This window comes from Adiantum capillus-veneris, chromosome 28, assembly GCF_014529385.1.
Source record: "Adiantum capillus-veneris isolate H3 chromosome 28, ASM1452938v2, whole genome shotgun sequence".
Taxonomy (NCBI): Eukaryota; Viridiplantae; Streptophyta; class Polypodiopsida; order Polypodiales; family Pteridaceae; genus Adiantum; species Adiantum capillus-veneris.
This window is the reverse complement of record NC_140958.1, coordinates 8643203-8654196: the sequence shown is the minus strand read 5'-3', so window position 1 is coordinate 8654196 and position 10994 is coordinate 8643203.

Sequence of the window (10994 nt, the reverse complement as noted above, 5' to 3'; positions counted from 1 at the left end):
ACTCATGTTCCAAAGGAATTTAGGAACAAACTTGAGCCAAAGAGTAGAAAGTGCATCTTTCTAGGCTATGGTAATTCTGGTGAGATGGGGTACAGACTTTGGGATCCCGAATCCAGAAAGGTTATCCGCGGCAATGATGTTCACTTTAATGAAGCCAAATATCATTCTAAACCAGAGAGGGTTGAGGAGATTAGAAGAGTTGTATTCCAAGAAGATGGACCTACACGTGCAAGACAAAATGTCAGAGCTCAAGAGGAGCAAGGACAGGATAGAGTGAAACCACAGGTTGTGGCTGAGCCTGATCCACCTATTGTGCGTAGATCTGGACGTATCACACGACCTCCTGATAGGTTTGTTCCATCTATGAACTATGTCATGTTGACTGTTTGCAATGAGCCTTCATGTTACAAGGAAGCAATGCAAATGAAGGACTCTGGGAATTGGCAATTAGCCATGCAGTCAGAGATGACAGCTCTGCATAAAAGCCAGACATGGAAGCTAGTTAAATTACCACAGGGCAAAAAGGCTCTACCTTGTAAATGGGTTTACATGTATAAGATCACCGCTCATGATAGTCAGCCAAAGTACAAAGCAAGGCTTGTTGCCAAGGGCTTTAAGCAAGAACAAGGCATTGACTTTGATGAAGTCTTCTCTCCGGTGGTCAAGATGACTACATTGAGATGCTTTCTTGCATTGGTTGCCATATTAGATTTGGTGTTGCACCAAATGGATGTCAAGACAGCGTTCTTGCATGGTGATTTAGATGTGGAAATTTACATGCAGCCGCCAGAAGGGTTTGTTGAGAAAGGCAAGGAAGATTTGGTATGCCAGTTGTTAAAGAGTCTTTATGGCTTAAAACAATCACCGAGGGCATGGTACCATAAGTTCCATAAGTTTATGCTTTCTCAAGGCTACAAACGTAGTGAGTTCGATCACTGTTTATATACAAAGAAGGCTAAGGATGGCAGTTGGCTGATCCTTATTTTGTATGTGGATGACATGTTGATTGCTGGAAAGCACTTGGAAGAAATTTCAGCTTTGAAGTCAAAGATGGCAAAATCATTTGACATGAAAGACATGGGTGAGGCAAGTCATATACTTGGTATGCGCATTGAGAGAGATAGATCAAAGAAGTTGATTTGGTTATCTCAAACAGAGTATATTGACAAGGTTTTGCAACGTTTCAATATGGAGAAGGGAAAGGCATTGAGTGTTCCATTGCCACCATATGTGAAACTTAGCAAACAAGATTGTCCTGTGTCTGAGGAAGAACGGGTTGAAATGGATAAGATTCCATATGCGTCTGCAGTGGGTAGTTTGATGTATGCAATGATTGCTACTTGCCCATACATTGCATTTGCAGTGGGAGTAGTAAGTCGATACATGTCAAACCCAGGCAAGAAACATTGGGAGGTAGTGAAAGGAATATTGAGATACCTGAAAGCTACAAAGAGTATGCGCATATGCTATGGGAGTCAGGAGCTAAGTGTAAAGGGTTTTACAGACTCAGATTATGCAGGTGACTTAGACAACCGAAGGTCTATGTCAGGGTATGTCTTTACATTGCCTGGTGGAGCAGTATCATGGCATTCTAGATTACAAGATTGTGTAACTAAATCTACTACAGAGGCTGAATATGTTGCAGCATCAGAGGCATGCAAAGAATCAATTTGGCTTAATCGACTAGTAACAGATTTGGGAATCAAAGAAGAGATGCCTTTGTTGTATTGTGATATTCAAAGTGCTATACAATTGGCTCGCAATCCAGTTTATCACTCAAAGACAAAGCATGTGGATGTGAAGTATCATTTCATCAGGGAAATGCTCGAGGATAAGCAACTTCAGCTTGTCAAAGTTCACACCAAAGAAAATCCTGCTGATCTACTTATGAAAGGACTTCCCTCAGAGATCTTTGCGCATTTTCGCAAGCAGTTATGTGTAGGGTAGTACATCAATTCTCTACATCTCTTGTATATTAGCTTGTATAGTAGCTTCTCTCACACTTAAAGTACCACATTGGACTTTAAGTGGGAGGTTGTTGGGGTATAAAGCCCAATGTGGTCGCCTAGGTAAGTGGGCGGGCCGCCAGGTATGTACACATATTCTTTTGTTAAAACCTAATAAGAACTCACTATGCTCTACACATTATAGTAGAGCGAGTTCACCATATCGTCGTGCTCTTCTTCTCGCACTCTCTCTCGCGTCACACTTCCCCTCGTACTCCTTCAAAAACCTCCAAGATGCACTTTTTGAGCTTGAAAACACTACACGTGCTCTTAACAACACCAATGCTTATCCAAATCAAAATCTAAGAGCAAGGCCATGTTCTACATTCTAAGGGCTACCCACAAAACCAACTTCAAGTCATTTTGAGTAAATAGACATCCTACGCGTAGGATGTCTCCAGTGTCATATTGACCTTCTGTGCAGGAATTGACTTCATGGGAGCATCTTACATGGTATAAGAAGCCTATTTATCAAATTTCAACCCATTTGAATATCATTTGCCACCTGTTTAAGACATCCTACCCAATTTGTGATCCAAAAGCCTAAATCTACTCAAAATTTCACTTTTTGATGCCCAAACCAAATTCCAAGTACATAGCCATGTTGCACATGTCAAGGGCCATAAGCCTGTCAATTTTCACCAAAAACAGAGAAGGTAGACATGCTAAGCGTAGGATATCTACATGATTATTTTTAAGCCAAAAATCTATTGTGGGCACATGCAGGGTTTCCCTAGTTCCTTTTGAGTTCTTATTTCAATTTTCAAGTCATTTGGATAGTCAGAACTCAGTTTATTAGCTAATATGTAAAAAATGCTAACTTCGGACTACTGAGTGCAACAGGATCCATGGCAACCACAAAATCACCTGCAAAGAAGAAGAGGATGACTATCAAGGACTACTTAGAAGAAGTGGAGCCTTTTCTTATCCCAGAGGGAACCCTGAAGACCACAAGCACCTGGATTCAAGATGACCTGCTAGAGACCAATGATCTGAGAATCTACCAAGGAGTATTTAAAGATCCAGAGGGAAATGCAGTGGAGCTACCCATGATACCTCGAGAGCTCAATGAATTTGCCAGGAGCAAGATGGGGGACTACTTGGAGAAACTAGATCTCCACAATTACTTTGAGGCCTTGCTAGCAGGGATTGATGCATGTTAAAAGAGTGTGGGAATTTGTCACCACAATCAAAGAGGACGGCATAGCCCGAGTTACAGATCTACAAGGCAAGCCTGATACAATGATTGTCATCACAAAGAAGGTGGTAGCAGCAGCACTTGACATCTCTAACAAAGGAGACAGTGTGACAAAGAGGCGAGATGACATTAAGGTCTACTCGGAAAAGAAGAATAACTATACATTTGAAGATATTTCAAACCCAAAGGTGGCTATCATGAGCCAACTATACAATCAATACTTCCACATGTGTACCAAGCGGCCATAGAAATACAGGATGCCACCTGGAGCTATTGCTACCACTTTCACCTGGGCAATGTAGAAGAGCAAACCAAAAGAGATAAATTGTGCTGCTTACATCCACGACTATCTTGTAAAGATGGGGATCAAAAATCCCACCTATATTGTACCTGGTGAGCTCATAAAAAAAGTTGTCTATGGAGCATTGCATGCCAAGGGAAACTGGCCTCTACCTCCCTCACAAAATGATTGGCTAAAGCTAAAGGAAGACAAAGAAGAAGAACCTGCTAAGGCGCCCAGAGTAGCCACAAGGTTGAAGCGCCGTTTAGAGACAGTGCTAGAAGAACCGCCAGAGCCAAAGAAGGGAAAGAAGGAAACTCTACAGGTACCAATCAAGGAAAGAAAGTCACAAAAAGCGGCAAGGCTAGAAAGACTAATGGAAATTTTTAGAGCCGAAAGAGCGCTAAAAGGGGATCTGAGCGAGTTATGGAAGCCATCTCTTGAGGCTATGTCTGGATCATCCCAAAGGATTCAAAGGGATCGGTTTGAAGATTATATCAAGAATTTTGAGATCTTAGATGCTACATCGGAGAATATCCCGAATATACCGTTTACAGAAGAAGAGGTGGATGAAGTGAGATGGCAGTTGCTAGAAGAGCAGGAAGGCCAAGAAAGAGAGAGGAAAACAAAGGCAGATCGGGATTTCAAGAAGAAGCAACCAACTCCACCATCAAGCCGAGAATCCAGCCCCCCACCATCACCACCTCATCTTAGTCCTCCACAAACCCAACAAAAAGAGGAGCTGAACAAACCTGATGAGCAACAAGACTCCAAGCAAGAGAAGAACAAAGAGGAAGAGCAGAAGGCAGAAGCTGAGCCAAAAGATGAGAAGCCAGATCCAGAAGAAAGAAACTATAGAATATTTCTTGATCTCCTAGCTGCTGGTACTCTCGAGAAGAGACAGCTAATGCATCTTTTGAGTTGTCGAGCACAAGACCCAAGGAATATATGCAGAGCGCTCGGTTAGTGGAGTTGAAGGAAATGGCCACAGATACAGTGGATCTACAGCCACCAACCAATGATTGGGATGTAGTAATGCAAAACCTCACCAGGCTCAAAGCAAGGTCGATAGCCATTGAGATTGAAATTGATAATCTCAAAACAAATGAAGTTCATATCAAAGCTGAAGTGGACTCACTGCAAAAACAGGACCAAGAGAACATAGAGAAACAAACCAAGCTACAAGCCGATCTAGAAGCGGCACTACAAAGATGCCAAGAGATGGAAAGACAGAGTCAGGCAACGGAACAAAAGCTTCAAAGAGAAGAGGAGGAGTACAAAAAAATCAGAAAATCACTGACAGATGCGGAGAAAGAGAGGGAAAATTTGACAATGCAGCTTACTGATGAGTCCACAAAGGTTGAAACCTTGAGGAATGCTAAGGAAAAGGTTGAGCTAGAACATGAGGCAAGCCAGGATGAAGTGATAGAGCTAAAAGATCAATGAAAGTGAAAGATCATACCATCCAAAGGCTAAGGGCATCTCCGGCCAGATTCAGAGCTACTACCTTGACTGGCACTACTTCAGAGAATGATCTATATAAAGAACAGATGAAGGAACTCCAAAAGGAGTTGACACTAAAGAAGAGACAAAGATTGATGTTGGCCGAGGGCTCCCTAGTAATGCAAAACCGTCTAGAAGATGAGAACAAGGCCATGAAAGATGAGCTAGAATCCTTGGAAAAGAAGATGGATGAGGAATTAAAAGATTGCAAACAGAAAATGAAGACACCAAGAGGAAGCTAGAAGAGGATGAAAAAACCAATGCAGATCTAAATGACCTCTTAGTGAACATGGGAGATCAAGAAGAACAAGAAAAGAAGGCATATCAGAAGCAAATAGATGAGCTGAAAGGCCAATAGTAGACTGAAGAGCAACACTTGAGCACAGGGCCAACAGCAATGGAAGGCATTGACATAGAAGATGTGTCAGATCCAATGGACACTACTATGCAAGAGGACATCCTTGTGGGACCATCACAAGAACCCCAGGATCTGACACAAGAAGAAGGAGAAAATCTATAGAAGGCAATAGAAGCGGCAATAAAAGACACGGCCAAAGAAGCAATGGAATGGGAGCAGAGAGTATTTAAGTCTATGACCATTCAGAAGCTAGCTGCCAATATCATTCGGCATGAATGGCTACAACCTTCTCTCCCATATCCTCTTCTAAAGTATGAAGATGCTACAATAAACAAACGGATTAAAGAGGAGCCAATAGTGCCACTATACAAAGCAGATATCTCCAAACCAGAAGGAGTTAGGCTGATTGTGGACTCTCAGCCAAAGTGGAGAAAGGCATGGCTAACCAAATACCCGCAGTATTTAGTTCATCTGGTAGAGGCGCCTAAAAGAGTCAGAGACAACCTTAGCTTTTGCCCTCTACCAAGGATGCGGACTTGGAAAGCCCAAGAGCTGCTACAGAAAAGCCAACCCACATGGCTCAACTACCCAAAGCTGCCAGGCTTGAAGGCAGGCGAGAGAATGAGTGAGCAATACATGGTGAAAACCCTAACAGGTGCCATTAAATTGTTCACTGGCTCGCCTGACCTTTCTTGCATCATGCTCAGGAAAATCTGTAAAACCCTTCAGGCAGTTTTTGAAACCTTTAAACCTGGACAGGCAATAGACAACATCTTCTTCTTCCAGGACACATATAGATGTGCATATGATCTGTCTGCTCAGCCTTCTCATGAGGTGATACATGCCCTTTATCAGAGAATCATGTTTTTGCCCTCGTATCACCTCCAGGCCTTTGAAGAAGCCTTCTACACCGATTTCTTCACCATCAATACAGAAATATTCGGCCCGACATTACTGGCTCAGCATACGCGGTATGAGTCTCTTTTGAAGATGCGCAGAGCCTACACTAAAGAAGTAGCTCTACTGCCATGTTGGGGATGACATGAACTAGAAGGGGGGGAGTGTTAGCGGCTGGACACACCCAACGGAGGATGATTGCACGGCAGGATATTATTTTTTGTAATTATTCTTTAATTGAGAAAAATCGTCATTTCACCTTTGTAAATAGTGGGGCTTGTAGAAGCTTCCAGATTGTATTCCATTTTTGACATTTAGACTGAGTGAATGGTTAAATTGGAACATTAGGGTTTGAGATTGTAAGGTATTTATACCACTTTTGACCTTAATGAAAAGAACCTTTGTCATTTTATAAGTTTTGTCTGTGTGAGTGAGGGTACTCTGTGTACGAGAGAGAGTGAGAGCTTTATCTTGATGTTACGCGTGCACCAGTGGTCGGAATCGAGTGCGAAGAAGTGCAGCGTGTTGCCTCCGAAGAGAGCTACGTGCTAGTACCTACATTGCGTGTGTACGATCTGGCTTTGCGAGCTCGACCCACGAGCTATATCTGGTGATTTGGTGAGCATACATTGTCTGTTTTCACATTTCACCATATCCACGCTTTCGCATTGAGTAAAGCTACACATTAGGCACTTTAGTTTTTGGAAACGACGACCTACAAATTTCGACCAGATATCCTACATGATTTTTCACCGAGTGTTTTGGGTTGGAGTTTTGTTTCATGGAGCTTAGGGAGAGCGACCTATTGGTGTTAATAGGGTTTCCTTCAAGTTCCGTAGCCTTTCGAGAACGTTTGATGGGTATTTAGCTCTTGAAAGCGTTGTAGGAAATCTCCTCTTATATACTCTTGAAGGCTGTAGCTTAGACATTGGGTAGAGACCTCTGTAGGAAGTAGTCGAGAGTCGGTCGAGTGTAGATTGACACCCTATGCTTTCTTCCACGCGCCTGCGGGTCGAGCTTCGTCCTTAGCTGACAAATCTTGTAAGGTGAGTTCTCACTGTGCTGACGTCCATTGCGGCGTATCCGCCAACAGATGCCTACTTGGTCGGACACGTAGCCGGACACCACATTTGTACTCTATTAGTTTTCCAAGCTAGTGTAGTGATACTCTGTGTAAATCCTGATTCCAAAGTAGCAGATCAATTGCCTGAGTTGTAATCCTGTCATGATATTTGTGAAGTTCCATGTGAAACTGGCCACTAGCCATTTAGAAAGCCCTAGGTATAAAGGTCAATAACTTTAATGTGAAGAGGAGGCTTATCGAAAGAGAAGAAGGGAGCTCTAAAAACGTACGCTTTGTAATCAACTTTTTTAACGATTGGGTAATCAGTTTTCAATTCCAAAATGTGCATTGTGTTCCTCTCTCTTTGCTCTTTCATTCAAGTGTAAGCATTGTCAGTTTTGTTGAGCTTCACGACTACGTGTTAGTGAGCCTAATCATCAAATTTGAGTGCTTAAATCATTGTTTTTAGTCATTTTGACCATAGGAGAGTGCTCCTAGACCATAGGGCGACCTTTCTGGACCATTCTATTGCAGTTTTTAGGACCTTTTTCATGATGGATCTTGATTTTTGTACCTTGTTAGATTGCAACCAGACTTGGTAGGATAGTTCCCCTAGGTGTTCTAGACCTCCTCCTAAAGTTTTGTTGCGTTTGAGTCCGTTCTAGTGTCAAAATGGCATGATGACCTAGAGCTGTGAGAAAGGACTTAGGTAGATTTCTCTGATCATTGAGTGTTGGCTTGCTTGTTGAGTTAGTCTGTTTTCTTGTTAAGGTTCACTTCTTGAGATTGACAATCTCAAAGAGTCTTCGTGCCCCATCCGACTCACTTCCCTAAGTATTGACATTATGTTAGTACCAAAAAGCTATGTTGCAGACGTCTATCGCGGCGACCCGCTAACAATGGTGTCGCTATCGGGGACATGATCCTTAGATGGTGAGTGACCTAGTGTGTATTTAGAGCATTCTTTTTTAAAGATTTGTCTCTCCATTTTGTTTACACTTTAATAGTGAAGTAGCTAGACACGGGGTTTAGTGCTTGATAAAGTCTAGAAGTCGAGGACTTGCTAAATCTATTTTTGAGAAGTAAAGAGGGTTGTGAGTGAGATAGCCAAAAGCATTTCATTCTTCAATTTTCTCTATGCTTTCAGAGTGCTTCTACGTTTTTCGTTTCGACTTTATTTTGTACCATTTTGTTTGTTTTTATTTCATGTTTCATTTCAGTACTTGGGAGTAGATTAAATAACAACTATCACCATCAAATTTGGGCTAAAAGATTGAGGAAAAAGGGTGAAAACCATATTTTGGCAAAAATTACCATAACACTGAAATTATGAAAATTTGATGGTAGAGAGCTCAAAAGTGATCCAAATTCAAAAATTTGTGGCTCAAGAGCATTAGCAAACTCTCTAGAACCAATCCGGAAAGTTTGGCCAGATTATGTGGAGGAACATGGATCGTGATCCATGTACCCTAGAGAGCATTTTTGGGGAAAAGTGATCACTGACATTGAGCATTAGTGGGAAATTTCTCCGATCAAGTTTGCTTGAAAGAAAAACTCAAAAATCACATCAGAATTGGTTGTTAGGGAAAAATCAGCAAAACAGGGATTCAGACACAAAATTGGGTAAATCGTGAGATTTTGGGATCCAAATTCAAAAATATTTGGCTTTTACAGGGCATACAGAACCAACAAAACAAAATTCATCAAAAAATGTTGCCAAACATGGATCGCCATCCATGCACTTTTTGACATTTGGGGATGATATTTGACAAGTACATCCTTGATAACTAGTGGAACAACTTTGCCAAAAGGGGCCATAGCAAAAATTTGAAAAACATTGATCAAAACTCCAAAATTCTGTCAAATAGCCAAAAACCGTAGGGAAAACATAAAAACTCACTTTTGACTAGGAAAAAGTTATCCAAATCCAAAAAGAAGTGGTGGAATAGACTACTGACACTACAAGTATTCATTAGCCAAATTTGGAGTTCAGATGTGATGGAACATGGATCGCGATCCATGTACCTCATGAAAAAAAATTAAAACTTTTTTGGTTGGCATTTGAGCAGTAGGTAGTTGAGACATAGACAAACACTTTTCCCAAAAGAACCATTTGCAAAAAAGTAATAAAAAGTGGTCAAAAGAGCCAGAAACAATTCATTGTCCAAATTGTCACAGCAGACTGTAGAAGTCAGTTTTGGTAGGGTAAAACTGATCCAAATCCAAAAAACATTTTGGAGCAAGCTACAAAGATCATAAGCTATCAGCACACCAAAAATTTAGATTCAAAAGTGGTGGAACATGGATCGCAATCCATGTACCCCTGAGGAATTTTTGGATAAAAACTTTTCTAGCATGTAGCTGAGACCATTGTGAACAAAAGTCCCCAAAAAATTGTTGTCAAAAAAGTTCAAAAAATGGGTGAAAAGAGCCAAAAAATAACTTGAGATAAAAACCCTAAAATAGACCTAGGGATTGACTTTTGCTAGGCCTAAAGGTATCCAAATAACATAAAAACCATATAGCAGGGATCAAGAGACCAAGGACAACCTGTGTGCCAAGTTTGAGTGCAATCTCACACATAAGTACATGGATCGTGATCCATGTTCCTTTGTCACAGACTGATATCATATTTGCACCATAACTAGAGGAAATCACAAGGAGTCTATTGGTCTTTTCAAAACTGAATTTGGATACCAAAAGCCCAAAACTGCCAAGTACTCTAACAAAGTGCCTGAATTGATCTAACTTTCAATCAAGAGGTCCATTTTTAAAAATTTTGATACCATAAGACCTCCTAATCATGCTGATTCTGATGGTACCAAAAAAAGTTAATTTGGGCTCCAAACATGGATCCAATCCATGTACCCATAGTAACAGCTTGACCTAAAACTTTCCAGATTAGTAGTACATACTCAAGGAAACATATCCTCAAGTCCAGTCTTGAAAAATTTGAGAAACTTTGGGTCAAAAGGGAGCAAATAGGTGACAGATAGAAAACCATTGTGCAGACCTTGTGTTGGCTACTTAACCTATCAAATCAAGTCCAAATCCAAAAAGATTTGAGATTTAGCTTGTGGACATAGAGTGCAACAAGCTGCCAAGAGATCAAGTCCAAATGTGGTTGAACATGGATCGCAATCCATGTACCTCAACCTCAAAATTTCATGAAAATTGGTATAAAGCCTGTATATGACCTTGTCTACACAGTGTCAAGATTTGAAACATTTTGGAGAAAAGGATTTTTGACAGAGAAACATGGATCGCAATCCATGTACCTCAGCATAGTGGGGGTATCTGACTTGATGATCTTGTAGACATACTTGAGAACATCCCAAATCTCAAGTTTGAGGTAAAAATACCTTTCGGAGACCAAGATACAAGCCAAAGTTCTTGCATTCTGGCCCTGAAACTTTTTTGAGTGTTGTTTCAAGTGCAGTTCACTAAAAGTGCTCTAACTTTTGATAAACAACTCCAAATAGAGTCAGGTAAAGCCAAGAAGATAGCTTGCGGGCAATAGGACATTTAGGGTATCCCAAGACTAGTGTCCAGAGACCAAAAAGTCACAAATTCTTGACTTTTGAGGGACCTTACTAGGGGCAAAAAGGGATAAGTTTCCCTGAGCCAAAGTGGGCTTGTAAGAGACTATCTTGAGAGTTTTGAGTGAGCCTCAAACATGACAAATCATC